Source organism: Corythoichthys intestinalis, chromosome 5 (genome assembly GCF_030265065.1).
Source record: "Corythoichthys intestinalis isolate RoL2023-P3 chromosome 5, ASM3026506v1, whole genome shotgun sequence".
Classification (NCBI taxonomy): domain Eukaryota; kingdom Metazoa; phylum Chordata; class Actinopteri; order Syngnathiformes; family Syngnathidae; genus Corythoichthys; species Corythoichthys intestinalis.
The window spans coordinates 49,217,416-49,235,765 of record NC_080399.1 but is presented as its reverse complement, the minus strand read 5'-3'; the positions used below and the strand labels follow the sequence as shown (position 1 = coordinate 49,235,765).

The following is an 18,350-nucleotide window of genomic DNA, read 5'->3' as shown; positions in this document are numbered from 1 at the left end:
TATAGCGAAACTTTTTTTTTTAATTAATTATTTGTCTGCGAGCCAGATGCAGCAGTCAAAAGAGCCAGATCTGGCTCGCGAGCCATAGGTTCCCAATCCCTGATTTAACATGTTATTTTGGTGTTTTGGAGTGACACTGATGGTTTGGTAAACTTGTTAGCATGTTCTCTATGCTATAGTTATCTGAATAACTTTTAATAGCTATGTTACGTTAACATACCGGCCACGTTTGCATTTCGTTGTTCATGCATCATGTAACATAATCATACTGTACACCTATTCAGCATGTTGTTCTCTATTGTATCTTTATTTTAAATTGCCTTTCAAGATGACATATCTGTTCTATGTGTTTTATCAAGTAAATTTCCCCCAACAATGCGATTTATACTCTGGTGCGACTTATATGTGTTTTTTTTCCTCTTCGTTGTGCATTTTATGGCTGGTGCGCCTTATACTCATGTGTGACTTATCGTCCGAAAAATACGGTAGATAAATTTTTCAATATGTAAGTGAGGCTCTAAATCTCTTCCCTCTTCTATCTTTGCTCTAGTTGTTTTGATTAAAAAAAAAAAAAAAAAAAAAGGTTACGTAATTCAAGAAAAGTTTAGGACAACTATGTTGGTAAAAAAAAAAAAAATGATAATAAATAATATTAATAATAACTTGGTGATGATAATGCATACACAACAGGAAAATAGTCCATTATTTTTAATTAATTGTACCCACCTGAACGCTACGAACTGGATGTAATTAAAAAAAAAAAAAAAAATAATAATAATAAAAATTAAAAAAAAGGTTGCATGTTAAGATGACGCTCGCCACGCTAAAGCAAGAACGTGAATGCTATGCTAACGCTCCAAGCCACCTCGCATGCAAACGCGAATGCTATGCTAACACTCCGAGCCACCTCACATGCAATGGCGTCACAACCCCCTTCCCCCCTCCCCTCTCCCGCTCTGCTCTCTCTGTGTCTTTCAGACATTTCTCGTCATACAACCAAGTTGTAGTAACGCACGCCTTCAAATCCTCAGATACGGTAACTCATTGCAAAGATGGGAAAAGTAATTATTTGGATTACTAAATACTGACAAAAATAACACCGTTATACTCGAATGCCGTTATTAACAACATTGCTCACCACTCATGGCTGGCCTTTAACTGTTCTTCTGTAGTGGCACCAAACATTGAACAGAACCTTATTCATCGATAAAATCTTCAGTGTTTGAAGTCCGACGAAGCGGCTGGCTAGCTACCTTTCTCGGCAGCAACCAAGAACCATATCATGGCTAAACTGTTCTTTTGAAATATATCTAACCTCCCATCGTTGTGAATGACGCGAACTGCTCATTTTTTTACTATGACTAAGGGATTTGTCTTATTATGATAGGTATTCCAACACACCTCCATACAGTATGTAAAATATGAACGAACCAAAGTAGAGTACAGAGTGCGTAGTGTATTCTGATCAAGATATATTTTAACTTTATTCAAAATTGAGAAGCTTCTTGATATATTAGTTTTTATGTGTATGACATGGACTTTTCAAGACAGTTTGTTGTCAATAATAATTCCCCAAAAAATTGTTTTCGACATTTCCAATTTGTACACCTTCAATATTAAATGATAATTTAGTATACGTTTTTACATTCCAAAAAAGACGATGTTTTAGTTTTACTTTTTAACGGTAATTTATTAATATATCCACCCATTCTTTAATTAAATTTAGTTCCTTGTTCACAGTAATTACAAGTACAATGTAGCTGTCACAACTGTAAAAAAATATTAGTGTCATCTGCGAACAAAATTAGTTTCATTACTTGGGATACATTAAAAATATAATTTATATACATACAGAAAAGTTTAGGCCCCAACACTGACCTCTGGTTAGTTAATTTATTTTTTCTCAAAGTCAGAATAATACCCAATTTATCATTTTTAATTCATTTTCTTCAAAAACAGACACTTAGATTCATGTTTGGTATCACTGGATAACTTTATGACTTTGTTACATTGTTTGACAGGAATTTGGTCCCATTTCTCCTGACAGAAATCGGTGTAGCTAAGCCAAGTTTAAAGGCCATCTTGCTCGCACATGCCTTTTCAGGTTTGCCCGTAAATTTTCAATAAGATTGTTAAAAAGGCTTTGTGAAGGCCACTGCAAAACATCAACTTGGTTAAACTTTTGACACTCGAAACCAGTGGGGCAGTATGTATTGGATCACTGTTCATTGAAAAGACCTACAGTATTTGCACCCAAACTTTAACATACGGGCTGATGTCTTGGGGTTGATTCAGAATTTCCCCACCATGTTGTTTCATCAGCTCATTATTGATTTTGTGAAACTTTTTTTTCTCCATTACCCAGCACCGTGACATGATTTTTACGGGGTGGGTAGTGCAATGATTGCTTTAAAATATGAGAAGAAAGCAGTAAGACAACAACGGGGAACTAGTTATCCGCCTGTGGTAATTTATCAATTCCTTTCTGAAGCAAATATGCCCAGAGCATGATATTGCCACCCCCATATTTCAAAATTATAATGGTTCTCAAGGACTTGCAATTCATTCTTTTTTTAACTTCAAATTCAACCATGCTTATTGTGGCCAAATACTTGTGTCCAAAAAGGAAGGTTTTTGTGCTGAGTGCAATTGTAAACTATAATCGGGCGTTTGAAACGATTTTAAAAAAACAACTTCTTAATGAGTGAAGATTTTCAGTTAATGTTATTACAGTAATGGTGTCATCCTCATGCATCTCGAATTGCAAGGCAGGGCAAGGCACATTTATTTGTATAGCATAATTGAACACAAAGTAATTAAAGTTCTTTGCATCGAATGAAGATCCACAGAGATAGAATTATTTGTAAAAATCACATTAAATCATCAAGAGAATTAAAAAAAAAAAAAAAAAAATTGAACTCGTAAATGGCAATAAAACAAAACAAACAAAAAAAAAAAAAGAATAAAAAAGAAAAAAACTTGAAATCAAAAATATATAGACAGTTATGAATATGCTCGTAAACAATACTGTTTGTAGCCTTGATTTAAAATAAGCTAACCGTTTGAGCACACTTCAGATCTTCAGGTAACTTTTTCCAGAGGTGAAGAGCATAGTAACTAAACTCTGCCTCACCCTGCTTGGTTCTTGGAACATACAGCAGACTGGTTGCATACGACTTTAGGGGTTTAGATGTTTAATAGGGGTCAAACACATCAAGTGTGCATTTTGGTCCAAGCCCCATTACGTGTTGTAGACAAGCAGTAATATTTTATAGTCTATCTTTTGACTCACTGGAAGCTAGTGTAACAATTTCATACTGTAACTGGTGTAACATGGTTTGCTTGTATTTGTAGGGACTTTGGCAGCAGCATTCTGTACGAGCTGCATCTTTCTGGCTGACTTTTTTTTTTTCCTTTTAAATCAAAACCTGTAAATATTCATTGAAATCACTATAGCCTATATTGATCATTGCACCCAATAATGAGGCAAACTTGTGCAATTCCACAATTCTGTTCCTGTTGGCTGATTTCTTTAGGCTTAACTATGTTGTTATACAAATAATGAGTGTGTTTCTAGTTTGCCATCAGGTGTTCAAATGTTACCAAGAATTAGAGGTGTGCGAAACTTATGATTCTTAGATTATTCGCGATTCGACCGTGGAAGATTCGAGAACCATTCACAAACATCCAAATTCTGGTTATTGAACTAAACCAGGAAGAGCTGAACTAAATCACAGTCAGCACGGTGTTTGGGACGCAATGAGGAACGGACCTAGAGTAAATATCATGTTCAACTCCTGCCGCTAGATAAAAAAAACAATATTAGCTGACTGCGGCCGACAGCCGCTACAAACAACTCCCATTTGCTTGTTGCTACAAACATACGGCCACGTAACACAACAGTAGATATCACATATATGTAGAACTAGATGTAAAATGACAGACAACGGTGGGGTTAGAACATGTATAGAGAACTAGATGCGAAATGACAGACTTGCCGACGTTAGTCAACAGCTGCCATCTTAAAGCAGTAGATTTCACTGGAAGGCTCTGTTGTAGCGAACCTAATTAACTTTTTATCTAAAATACTCCTAAATCGGTAAAATTTTGACTTGAATCCATCTTTAAATGATGAAACTGTTTTAAAATTTTCACATGTCGAAAGTAGACAGAAGGGAAATTATGGAATATCGGGAACAATTTTAACAACTTTGACGGTAGATTCACAACATTAAATCAATTGAACACAGTTTAAAGCTGCTGATGCAGCATGGGGACTTAAATATTTACTGTTTTTAACTGTTAACTTGATACTGAAATAGTAGTTTGGTTTAGCCTGAGAGGTTTTTTGAACAATTTTGGAACCAATGCACGAAACATTAAAAGTGGTGGTGGGGGGTACATCAATAATCCATTTATAATAAAATTGTAGCCTCTGAATCATAATCATAATCGAATCGTTAGGTGCCCAAAGATTCCCACCGCTACCAATAACCCTATTAGAATTTATTCAAGACATCTGATTGTTATCTGTTTTTTTTATTATTTTAAAAAGCCTAGTCATTTTAATATTTGTAAAATTTAATCTTTGAAGAAGTTAGATAAAAATAAAGGTCATACCCCCCCCCCCCCCCCCCCCCAATTTAAACAAAGAGAAATTGTTGAGGGAGAAAGAGGGAGAGGCGAAAAAAAAGCAAAGTATTTTTATATACTGTGTATAACTGGTGTATTTTTATATACTGTATATAAGTGGTGTCCACTGTATGTAAGACTTTAAGTGAAGTGAGGAATGCGGTGAAAGTGTTTTGAACATTTTTGCGGTAATGGTATGTTTGAGGTTGACTGGAGAGTTGAACGGTGTCATGAAAACCAAATATTTTATTCTGTTTTGTACTTGAAATAACGTGTTTTTATACACTGTATTTCATGGTAAACTACTAAATATATCTACTGTATATATACATGTTTATATGTATGTTTGAGAGGTCAACATATTTATGTACAGCAGGAAATTTTTCAAAAGGAGCCATTTTTTCCAAGTGTCAACCGTTGTCGGATGTGGAAGGAATAGCTTAAAGACTGAGGTCAATGCCTCATTAAGCCTCATTTGATGTTACATTTATCATCCCTGACAGATGCACACACTTTGATTTATAATACAATGTTATGAACAACAATTATTGAGTACTGTAACTCATTCCTTGGTTGAGAACATGTTACGTGATATTAATAGCATTGAATTAGTTTTTCCTCGTTAATGATGTGCTCCTGGTAAGAAACCCACACCCTTCTTAGAGTAATGAACCACTTGTCTGTCACTAGAAAACCAAAGACTGGTGTCAGCCTGCATGCTCGGTCATGAAACTAGGTCCAACCCCTCAGGTCTGCACGCCCTGTGACCCCCACAATCACTCCTGCCTGTCAATCACCCACTAAGCTCTCATGAAGGGGAGGGTTAGTGTAAGGAAAAACAAACAGCTCCAAACTCATACTAATCCTTCTTTGAGGTGTTACCATCCATTCCACATGGCATGTCACACGCCTCTCCAATGATTATCCTCAACAAAGCAAACACTAGATCAAGCTTGAACCGCATTACGTACTGTATGTCAAAAGGGGACAGGTAAGGATAAAAATGCAAGCTGATGAGGTTAAGATGGCACTGTGGTAAAATGTTATATTTTATTTTTCATTTCGCCCTTTTTCTTAGCACCAATTAGTGCTGCAAGAATTAATCGAGTAACTTGAGTTATTCGATTAGAAAAAAGTTTCGAATCAAATTTAGCTGCTTCGAGGAGTCGTTTAATTAGAGTGACGTTGTAATGGTTTGTTTTGAAAATTTTGCATTTAGTTTTATTGATTTGGGTGGAGACACTGCCCCCTAGTTGCAACAGTGAATATGCCATAACGCGTCTAATATGGCTGAATCCAGCCACTCCCTGTTAAGACCAACATATACTGTAATTTCCCGAACATAAGGCGCACGCGTGTATAATGCGCACCCCAAATTTACATGTAAAATATAGGGGAAATTATTGTACCCATTTATAAAGCACACCCTAATTTTAGCACCAATAAATAGAAGAATACAAGAAAACAGAGCTCGTGTACAGATACAGAAATGTCATTTTAGTGGTGAAACACAGCACAAGCATAGCACATTGGTAGTTCAAAACATGACCATAAACTGACAATATTTATGGTAATAACATGATTTGACAACTTCTCCAACTTACTAGAATCTAGGAGAAAACAAAACAGATGTGACTTTTCTTTTAAAGGCTGCTGTATAACTTGCTTGTTTCATCATGATGAATAAATGTTTCTTCCATGGATTGATACGGTAAAATAAAAGTGGAGACTGAAGTCGGAAAACGGAAAAAGCGCATCGTTGTGGACCGTAACAAGAGGAACTATTGTTATTTGGGTTTGAGTTTCCCGAGGGTCGGATATAGTTGACGGACACAGGAACTCTGTGTTGTGTTACGTTTGTTATGGTCCGAGTTGCCGAGTTGCAATAAACGTTGACTCAAACAAGTTCAAGAAACTAAATTCTGTGCTTTATGAAGAGTGAAAAAAGCAGAATTTAACACAGACGAAATCATTCGACCAATCAGTGTGGTATTACCGAAACAAAATACGTACCGTAATGGTCGGCAATGGATCGCCACGTACGTTTTCTTCAACACAACATGGCCGTGTCAATAAAAAAAAAATCTGTCTTTAGGTATATACAGTATATAATATACTGGACTGTCTCAGGAAATTAGAATACACAATATTCTAATTTCCTGAGACAGTCAGGAAATTAGAATATTGTGTAGACAGTCAGGAAATTAGAATATTGTGTATTCTAATTTCCTGAGACAGTCCTGTATATATACACAGGACTGTCTCAAAAAATTAGAATATTGTGTATTCTAATTTTCTGAGACAGTCCAGTATTCTAATTTTTTGAGACAGTCCTGTGTATATATACAGGACTGTCTCAGGAAATTAGAATACACAATATTCTAATTTTTTGAGACAGTCCTGTGTATATATACAGGACTGTCTCAGGAAATTAGAATACACAATATTCTAATTTCCTGACTGTCTCAGGACTGTATTCTAATTTCCTGAGACAGTCCTGTATATATACACAGGACTGTCTCAAAAAATTAGAATACTGGACTGTCTCAGAAAATTAGAATACACAATATTCTAATTTTTTGAGACAGTCCTGTGTATATATACAGGACTGTCTCAGGAAATTAGAATACAGTCCTGAGACAGTCAGGAAATTAGAATATTGTGTATTCTAATTTCCTGAGACAGTCCTGTATATATACACAGGACTGTCTCAAAAAATTAGAATATTGTGTATTCTAATTTTCTGAGACAGTCCAGTATATATTTCTGTCTCCATCCATGTACCCGTGTATAATGCGCACCCATGATTTTACAAGTTGATTATGGGAAAAAAAGTGTGCGTTATATTCGGGAAATTACGGTAGTATGATTTTGTTTGTGCTTTGTGGATTTGTTATTTAGTTTAGAAGTATATTTAGCAAATGTTTTGTTGGAATATGTGTTTGAATGATTTGTTCAGAGCTTTATTTTTTTTTAAAATTGTAATTATTATTAAATGCTATTAAAAAAAAAAAATGTATAGCATTTAAGCTAATGGAATTTTTGCTATGCAAGTTCGCCAATTTTTCTTTTGTTGTAATTAGAGCGTCACTTTTTTAAATACATATACCGTTTGAGGCTAGCTCAGCTATTTTAATTTGGTTTTAAATGTGTTTATTGCTCTTGTGAAATGAAAGTGTAATTCTTCATAATTTGAAGAAACACTCGGAAATTTTGTATTTACATTTAAAGCTCTTTTGAAAGTGCAACTTCAGCAAGCCAAAATAATTGTTATTGCAAGCATAAACACTTGTTTAATTTTTTTACATCACCTAAAACGTTTTCCAGAACGGATTAAATGTTCGTTATCCGATTACTTGATTATTCAAATTAACTCACTGATAGATTAATCGGTTACTTAAATAATCGATAGCTGCAACCCTAGCTCCAATTGTATTATATTAGACTTTTGGTGGAATTAAGTAGGTGTTGAATATTTAAGGAAACAATGTAAATCAAGTTGTTGTGTAATTGGCCTTTTTAAGTTACTCTTTGTCCTTACTGCGTATCTGAGCAGACAGATTAGCATGCATTTAGATAGATTTACTCCACTGATAATGGAGAAAATGTCTAAACACAAAACATTACACTGCCTATGAGCCCAATTAATTGCTGTGACAACTGTGATGCCGGTTATACTCACGCAAATAAACACAGATAGACTTGAAGACAGTTGATGGTACAATGGGTATTACTGACGTCACAACGAACAGCGGTCAAATACGAGATACTCGCTTTTGATTAGGTATAATTGTACCTGCATTGGATAAAGGTCTGCCCACACAAAGGAACACTTCCTGGAAATTCTCGATTATATTTACATGCATCAGAAAAACAAAATGTTTGTGCTATTTATAAACAAAATTCTTTCCATTGGCATGCAAATAATTAAAGTGCTGTCTATTCATTTAAATGTGGCATAGGGTGTAGGGCCTCTAAAAAAATAGTTATAATGGTTTATTATGTAATTGGCTGCAGGCTACGAGGCAAGCCACGCATCCGATGGCTTGATGTCATTATAGGGGACCTCAAGCAGCATGGAGTTACTGTGGATGACTGATAGCTCAATATTGCCAGCTCCAAGCACAGGGTCGGTGATGTCGCCCCCACCGCAAGAGCATTAAGTCAAGTAAGTAAGTCAAGCCTTGATGAACATTTGTCAGTAGTGAGTAGTGCTGTAAGATGGTGAAAACCGATGATGATTCTAAGGACATGTGATTGCCAGGGGCCCTAGAAAATAATATTTTCAGTACGCAGCAAAGTGATATTTGTTCATGGGGCCCCAAATCCCTGGTGGCTCCACTCCAGAATTAAAGCCCTCTCTTTTATCGTAGTGACTGCTGCTATTCTTAACATGACACCTTGACACAAAATAGTGTAACTGAAAACGAGCACAATAGCAAATAATGAACAGACTATCTGGGCAGGTTTATTGGGAAAACTATGCTTGTCATTGTTCACATTCCATCGAGAATATCCTATATAACCTATATCCTATATAACCTATAACTGCCTTAATTCAGCGCAAGCAGTTACCAACATGATATAGCATGTATTGTTAAGGTTTTGGAGACTTTTGTTTGACTTATCTTGTCTTTTAAGTATCGATTTCCCAACTCTGAGACACGGATGGCTTCTTACTAACATAGACATGCAGTATTTGGACAGCATACGGGCTACCACAGCACGTTGTTATTAAAGCCATTTTTCCTCATCATCGAGAAACACAAAACCTATTTTTTAATCGCTGTGAAAGGCCTTGTTCCCAGCATGCACTTATAGGATTAATGCACATGGCCATGCAAGTATGTTTCATAGAGGCCATAATACAACACATTTTAATGCATGAATAACACAGAACTTGAACTTTCTGATTCATGATTTTCTTGACAAAACCTACATTAGTAAAGATTTTTATAGTCATGTTACCCTTCTGGGCCTCATATAAAAATATATAGGCTTTTGTTTGTGTTGCTGGACTCACTGTGGGTATCACATAAATATTTGTCAATAAAACATACTTGCATTGATCTTTTAGGTCGTGTTTTATTTTCATAATCACGAGCATATGTGTGCAGTATATCCATATTGCCGTCAGCACACCAAGATATGGGCGTCGCAAGACATATTTCACTGGGGCATGTGCCCCAGTATAAATATCATCAGTAAAAACAAAAACAAAAAATAGTTAGGAGTTTTAAATAGCATAATCTACAGAATGCGTCTATTTTATATGGTCATATTAGTCTATTCACTCCATCAACACAATCTGCACATGGCTCCTTAATATGGTAATTTATGCACGTAACTTTGGCTGTGATAGGGATATGAGTTGATACTTCCACAAAGCACCTTGGGGAGATGTGCTAAGTTAATGTGTGTCTATTTTAATGCTCCAACGACACATCACAAGTTGAGTGACGCTTTTTATAGGCACCATGCAATAGAGAATTGTTGTTTCGATTACTCCAAAAGCACATGAATGCAACATTAATATTACAGTGGGAGTGCCAAATTACCAATCATACAGTTGATGGTGCAAATTACACCTTCTCAACTTCTTTACAGGTTGATGCCAGATAAACTGCCAATCCTTGTTGTTCGTTTTTACCTCTGTTGATGTTTGTTTGGTTGCCTATTTCCATGAATTCTGTATTTAAATGGTTCAACTTTACTCTTTACATATCAGGCAGTTAACTGTAATAAGTTACTCAAAGTATCATAACGGCTGCCTTCTTTTAGCTAACTGGCTATGAATACAGTGACAATTAAATGCGATTTGAATAAGAGGCTCTCAAGAGCTTTGTCTAATATTATGTTACTACGACATGCGGTATTTGAACTGTATTAATACTGATGACATTTATTGCTATTTGTTTTTATGACCAAAATGAATGGAATCAATCTGTATGGATTAATTGCCTATCTTTGGGATTTAACCTTTAACAGTTTTGTATGTGTGCGCAATCATAATTTCCAGCAGTTTTACAAGTATTTTATTTGTTACTGCAGTCCCTGTAATCTGTAACAAGATGTATTATTTCTTATTTCTACTTGACTCAAATAGCATTACTCTTGAAAATGGATATTAAAAAGTTATTTGCTCGCAACAAGGATAAAACAGCTAGGAGGAATGAGAGAGGTAAGTTAGGTAACCCACCTCGGCAACATAACCACCTTTAGGTCACAACCTACAAGTTGAGAAACACAGATTAGTTTCATTACACTTACAGTGATATATCACAATTTTGTCCAGACAAAATAGAGCAGCAGAGTGTAGGAAGAGGTGAAGAAGAAATGGAAGTGGATGAGCATGAGAGGGGGTGAATTGACTATCAACAAGGGATATCCCAATTTTGAATACGGACGGTTGAAAAACAAAAAGCTATCTTTTTTTTTTTGTTTTGTTATTTTTTTGAAGAACTTATATTTTGGTTTGATAATATATTCTTTAAAATGCTATTACTGGTGTTTGATGACAGATAAGTGCTAAAAAAAATTGTTTTGCTCGCTCGCCAGTGCCCTGCTCTGCCCCAGTATTGTATTAAGGTCTAGGTTTAGTGACGCCCCTGCACCAAGCAGGGAGTTTTGCTTCTTTCCATGTGAATCGAGCAGAGATATTATTCATTTTAGATCAGACCAGTATATTTGTAGCCTAATAATCTATAAGGAATGGCAATAGACCCTACTCACGTGACGTCACAGCCACGCCCCCGCCCCCGCCCCATGTTGTCCATCTACTCGTCATGTTAATGCATTAGCGCTTCGTAAATTCCTCCTATTATGGCGTGTTTTTCTGCTCTTTAACATTAATAATCAAACTGGTGAAGTCGTGTGTGGCGGTCGGTTGCAAAAACAGAGAAGATAGACGGAGAGACTTGAAGTTTTACCGTATTCCGAGAGACCCGGAGAGGAGAGTGAGATGGACTGCAGCAATTCGACGAGAAAACTGGGCTTCAAACGACTACCACAGATTATGTAGTAGTCATTTTATATTTGGTAAGATGCATTTAATATATATTTAGAGGGTTTTGGGCTGACAACCACAATTAAGATCATTGCTAGGCTAATCGCCGACAACATACACTCAGACATTGTGAATGAACTACCTGAAAATATACAATTATAAGGGGATAATAAGACAGTTGTCATACAATTAATTTATAATTTCACTATTGAGGTCAAAAGCCAAAAAATACATTCAACAGGGACAATCTGGAGTAGTGCTATCGCACTTCATATTTATTACATATTATATATGTATGTAGTGAGAGTGCTATCGCTAAACCATATAAACATTAAAAGCCCTAGCTCCATTGAAAAATGACATGAAATACATTAGACTTGACAGTGGATGTTAGCAAGAACAAAAGATTTTGAATTGAAAATTTCGTAACTCACCTTCCCGAGCACAAGATAGATTCCTGCCGAATTTTCGTGGACGAGGACCTGTTTCACCCAACCAGCAACGAAGTATTTATAAGCCTCCAAGCTCTTAAAGTTTTTCAAATTTTCGTGAGAATAGGCTGATTTTTTTTTTTTTTTTTTTTTTTTTTTTTTTTTTAAACCTGTCCTGTTCAGCTGTTTGACACAGAGAATGGAAGTCTAAGTGCCCTGATTCTGAGAATAGGCTGATTTTGTGTGGACAAGATAGTTGTAAATATCAGGGTAGCAGATGTCAGGCAAAGACGGCGAAGACAGCGGGTCGAAAAACATCGATTTAGGCATCAAATATGGATCTGGCGAATGGATAAACTGAAGCTTTTCCACATAACGCCTTTTATGCAACGCATCCAATGAGTTTACAGCGTCAGATAACACCAGGGCTTCCATGAATTGCTCTATAACTTGCACGACTAATTGAAAACAATGAGAATAGGTCTAAAAAATACGGACAATACGGCGGCCGGATACAGCGACACGTCATTTTGTGACGTAGGTGAGTAGGGTCTATAACCAATTTCTTCCTTTAATAGGGGGATGTGTACATGTTATATACAATAGGGCAAAATGAATATTCAAATACTTATTTTTTTCATTGTTACAAAGGAAGCAAATGACTTTTCTCAATTACAAGATTAAATGGAGATTATAACAGCTGTTTTGGCAAAAATGTAGATAGTTTCATGTTGTTCATGAATTACAGTTCCACACTAAAGCACATCAAAATATCATTTAGGTTAGTACGGTGAGGTATGAGAGTCACTTTTTGAGTGTACCAGAGCTCAGGAAACTTAGGAGAAGGAGTATTTACCAAGGTTTCCTCTGCCATGACTTGTGTATCCACCTGCCGAAACAGCAAGATATTACCGTGCCAGCACCTCCGTTTGCAGATGTGAAATAGAATGGAATTCTATTTCGGGACCAGCCCCTCTGCAGTAAAATCTCTCACCTTTGCCACTCCGTCCACTCAATGCCACCAGGAACGCCCCGCTCCAACATACACAAAGAATGGGTATCCACGCAGCAAATTGTTCGCTTAAAAGGCCTTAACATGTCTGTGAATTATTTGGTTGTCGTTTCTATTCTGGAGGATTGTTCTCAAGCTATTGAGTAAAGTCACTTTGCGTGAGTGAACTTTATCTAATCTTGGAAGACAAATGAGTAAAATGAAGGAAAAAGAGGGAGACCAGGATAAACAACGACACTAAGCAACCAAACATAAGGAGTGCTTCAATTTCATACTTTAAGCACAATCCCCTGATACCCCACCTGAAATAATGTTTCCTCCCTTTTTTAGAAATCCTAGCAACAACTCCAGGACAGCATTTGTAAGGTTTGGTCCGCTCATAGTACTGGCATGCAATCTGGGACCTAAAATTTGTTTTTAATTTATGGCTTCAATCTCACAGACTTTCATCCATCTATCTTGCGCTGATCCGTCGTCAGGTCCAGGGGAAAGCAGATCAACCAGTCAGTCAGTCTTTTCACCACCAAAGCACAACGCACAATGTGCATCCCTGCAGATGTTGCACTGAACCATGTTCTCCCATCACTCTTAAATAAGACCAAGAGACTCTAACCCTTCCACCCAATTAATTCACACTCAGCTTTAAGCCAAACATTACGGTTTTTGAAGTCAATAGAACCACATTATCTGATCAAAACAGGGATGGAATACTGAGGCCAACAAACAAGATCTAATCAATGCTCCAAAATGTGGCATCCAGAAAATGTTAAGTATGAACTGATTCAATGGCAATGGGCTGCCTTGACAGAATGAAAGCCTCACCGAAGATGAATCCATCTTTGCAAAGCAGAAAAGCCACTGACATCAGTTATACAGGGATCGAGCAATATCATTTTGGTAAATGGATTGGTTGAGATCAAATTATACCTAAAAATAGTTCAGCACTAGGAGTCATTTACAATTAATGGCAATGAGGTAATGGGAAATATCTGGAACAAACAAAGTATGCAGAGAGGCTGTCAAAGTTTGGCGGCCTCAGCTGAAGATTCATGAGCTCCAGCTGAATGAAATAGGGAAAGTTCCCAGCTAAAACCATAACCACCTCAATCAACCTCATAAAGAAATTAGCATCTGAAAAAAATAGATAAAACGACATTGTAACTTGGCTTTGCATAAAGCAGTTATAAAATAACACTCGCATTTTATTGCGGGAACTAGAAAGCTTAAGTGGAATAGTAAAGTTGATGGATTCTGTGACTGAAAAGAAATATCTCCTATTAGTAGAAGAGCATGGTCAGACCTACGACAGCGTAAAGAACTGGGCTCAAAAGTCATCTTATTGCCTGTGACGTTCTGAACCTCTTTTGTGGTTTCCAAACCTCATATCTTTGGCGTCCAGTCACTCTCTATTTATGCAAGAAAATAAAGAAGAGAACAGTGCCCCTCCTAAATCTGTAAACTGCAATTAAGCTAAATTCCAAGTTTATTTCCAAATTCTGTCCTTGCTCCAGACCATGTGAGAGACTTCAGTCTAAAATTATCACACTTTTGGTCAGGAGGCCAAGTTGAAGCCAGCACTTGGACTGTCTTCTCTCTGGCCACAGGATCACAGAGTCGCAGTGGCTCAAACTATTGTAATAATCATCTGCATGGCCAAATGTGACTAACGTATCATTTGAAAATTTGAAAATGTGACCAAGCTTACCGTGGGATCATAATATTTCACTGATTTTCTCCACTTATGTTCATACTGCTGCATCTATAGCCAACTGGAAAAAAACAATCATATTACAATGGTATATGTTGACTGTTTGATGTCCAATTAGCGTCTTGAAAACAAAAGTATCTGTGTCATGAGAACTCAAATGAAGGCATGATGTCATTTTTGCTAGCCTTTTTATGTTGACCATACTAATCAGTGGCCCTTATGTCTGGTGGCAATCACTAGCCTATGAACGCCTGTCTTCACTCCTACTTGTCCATCTCTCCATCATGTGTTTACACATCAGTGGAGTTAGTGACAGGGCTGTAATTGGAAGTCTACAACCGTGTTATTTGGAAGATTGTTGTCTTTTCTTGGGAGCTTGGTGGTCAGCAGAGAAAACAAAATTTACATTTCACAGGGAAGGGCAATGCGTCAACCATGCATTATCCCCCATAGGCTGTGGTCGGGCGTTTACGTAGGCATAGAGAAAACGAGGGTGACAGTTTTGTACCAAGGGCAGACTAAAATGTGATTAACGTCACATAAGTGCTCTTATTCTGCAGCATCAATTGTGATGTATAGCTAAAGAATAGATTATTCAATAAAGTGCAATTCTATATATTCGTAAATGAACATGTGTCTTTAAGGACAAGAAAAAATGCAGTACATACTAGGGACGTACTGATGCTGATATATTTATTTCCAATCTGAATTTTTCAAGATATGTTTTGCCGATACCAATCCGATAGCCATAGTATTAGACCAGTTAGAATAAATGCAAAAAATAACGCAACAAGTACATGACTAATCATTTGGTTGAAAAAAAAAAATATTATTATTATTATTTTTTTAAATTATTATTACAAATATTACACATTGCCCCGATACTATCATTCATTCCTAAAGAGAAGTAGTCTCACAGGAACATGTTTGCCTAGTGGTTAGATTTACAGCTGTCAAAAAGCGGATTAGTGATGAAAACACACTTCAGGTGCCAATGTTGATACTGGTATCGGATCTGAACATAAACTGATTCCCTACAGACTTTAAATTCGCTACCAGCTTCTCAGGGCGTAGTTGTTTAATTGAGCAGAAAAAAGCAGATATTTGACATGACCCCAAGAAAACAAAAACACGCAGAGGAAAAAACAAAACAAAACAACAACTCAATACATGATGGTTATAGCTAGAACTGTGAGGTATACTGTACCTCCTAACCAGTTTGACAAACGTGCTGCAAATTTGCATGTCCAAAATGTGTCTATTCTATTCAAAACATATAGTTGAATAGAATGCTCTAAATTGAGATGCCATACTGACAAGTTCAGGATCCTTTGGAATGATTTCAAAATTTTCTTAATTCCAATGTTGTCAGATGACATTTTATTGAACATTGTTTTCATCAATATACTGTATTTCCACAACTCTCTCATCGTATTCAGCCAAAATTTAACACTTCGAGGAATTAAAAACACGGACAGAAGCTTTGACAGTATATATTTAGAATGATATTAGGTGAATTTTGTACTTACCGCCTCTGTTGGTACATGCAAGCCTTCACTCCTACAACAAAAAAGGGACGATTGAAATCATCAGTGAGCAGAACATAAAACGAAAAAAGTAAAGAACAACTTCACGGGAAGAAAACCTAAAAGTCTAGCCACAGCAGATCAACTCAATCATTGTCGTCATCATCGTCATAATAATATACCAAACATTGCAAGAGAATCGACGAATTTGATTAGACTGTACCAGGTTGATAGTAAATTAGCAAATCCTGCAAGATGCTAAACAAAATACTGTATTGTACAATAAATGGCACTATAATACTACATTAGGCCCGGACAATTCTAAGATCCGGATCAGAGATCCTTTCTTTTTTTTTTTTTTTTTTTTTTTTTTTTTTTTACATCGATCAAAGCAAGCAAACAGTCGTGTCATACTTAATACACCATTTGCATATGCAAAGTAACTACCGTATTTTTCTGACTATAAGTCACAGTTTTTTTCATAGTTTGCTTAGGGGTGCGACTTATACTCTGAAGCGACTTATGTGTATACTTATTAACACATTATTATAAAATTTCACATGTTATCTAGGTGTTTTGGAGTGACACTGGTGGTTTGGTAAACTTATTTGCATGTTTTTTATGCTATAGTTATCTGGATAACTCTTAATAGCTATGTTACGTTAACATACCGGCCACGTTCGCATTTCATTGTTCATGCATCATGTAACATTATCATACTGTACACTTATTCAGCATGTTGTTCTTTATTGTATTTTTATTTTAAATTGCCTTTCAAGATGACATATCTGTTTGATGTGTTGGATTTTATGAAGTAAACTTCCCCCAAAATTGCGACTTAAACTCCGGTGTGACTTATATGTTTTTTTCCCCTCTTCATTGTGCATTTTTGGGCTAGTGCGACTTATACCTAGGGTGCAACTTATAGTCCCTCAAAAACAGTTCTGTGTTGATGGTTTTCAAACAGTTTATTACACTGCAGGTGAGGTAAACTATAAAGCTAAACACACACACAAAAAAGAAAATTAATAAATGCATATAATTTTTTGAGCGCCCACTATCTCAATGCTTATATACAATGGTAGCTTATATAAACTGTAGTAGTAAATTAGTTCTAAAACAATAAATACATTGAATAAAATCAAATTGAGATAATATGGGGAAAAAAATCATGATTTAAATTTTTTAGGAGACAGGTCACATAGGTCTTGTTCAGAATGGCAGCCAAATCCGATTTTTAGCCCATCCACCTTGAAACTGCAATGGCTCTTTTGTAGCCTGAACAGTCACAAAGCACAGAAATCTGATTTTTTGCTAGACAGATTGAAACTACAGGTAAATGGTAAATGGTGTTATACTTATATAGCGCTTTTCCACCTTTTTAGGCGCTCAAAGTAGTTTCATTACAGATGTGGAGTAGATACTTCTCAGTCTGAAACAGCTCAGATGGGTTTCGACCGTCCGTGAGATCACTCTATGCTGGATGACGCCTTTGTTGCCACAGCAACCTGTCAGGTGTGCCAATAATCTGGCCCAGTCTGAACAGGACCAGATCTAATTTGGAATAAAAATAGTGTGAACAGTCAGCAAAAAAAAAAAAATCAGATTTGAGGAAGAATCAGATATGCCTGCAGTCTGAACTCAGTCTTAGCCATACACCAAATACTGTTTTAGGTTGAATAAGGCAGCTGATTTTTTTAGTGATTCAACTTACAAACCAGTACAGAAGTTGGGCTACACATAACATCTAGTGCTGTCACCAATATTAACCAACTAAATACTAAAACCGAAGCCCCACCAGAGCACAAGTGGCCTCAAAACGACCAGAGTTAAAGACAACTAAAAACTATCCAGTAGAGGAGGATAAGGATGAGTAATGTAAGGATGTGTGTTGAGTCTAAAATCACCCCAGACTGTTTATTTTTATCAGTCACGGGTGACTCCATGTGTTTATGATGATAATATAATGCACATTTCAGTGCATAGCAGATGAAGGTGACTTGAGTAACACTGTTGGGAAACCAAGACTGCTGTT

At 36.4% G+C, this 18,350-nt stretch overlaps 1 protein-coding gene across 2 annotated transcripts in view; it reads right to left on the bottom strand.

Annotated features, from left to right (window-relative positions):
- LOC130915860 (uncharacterized) overlaps window positions 1–18,350 on the bottom strand; it is a 486,296-nt gene that overhangs the window by 155,244 nt on the left and 312,702 nt on the right. For both annotated transcript variants that reach the window (XM_057836021.1, XM_057836022.1), the window contains one exon: window positions 16,319–16,349. The gene's annotated coding sequence lies outside the window, so the exon portion shown is untranslated. The remainder of the gene's footprint in view (window positions 1–16,318; window positions 16,350–18,350) is intronic.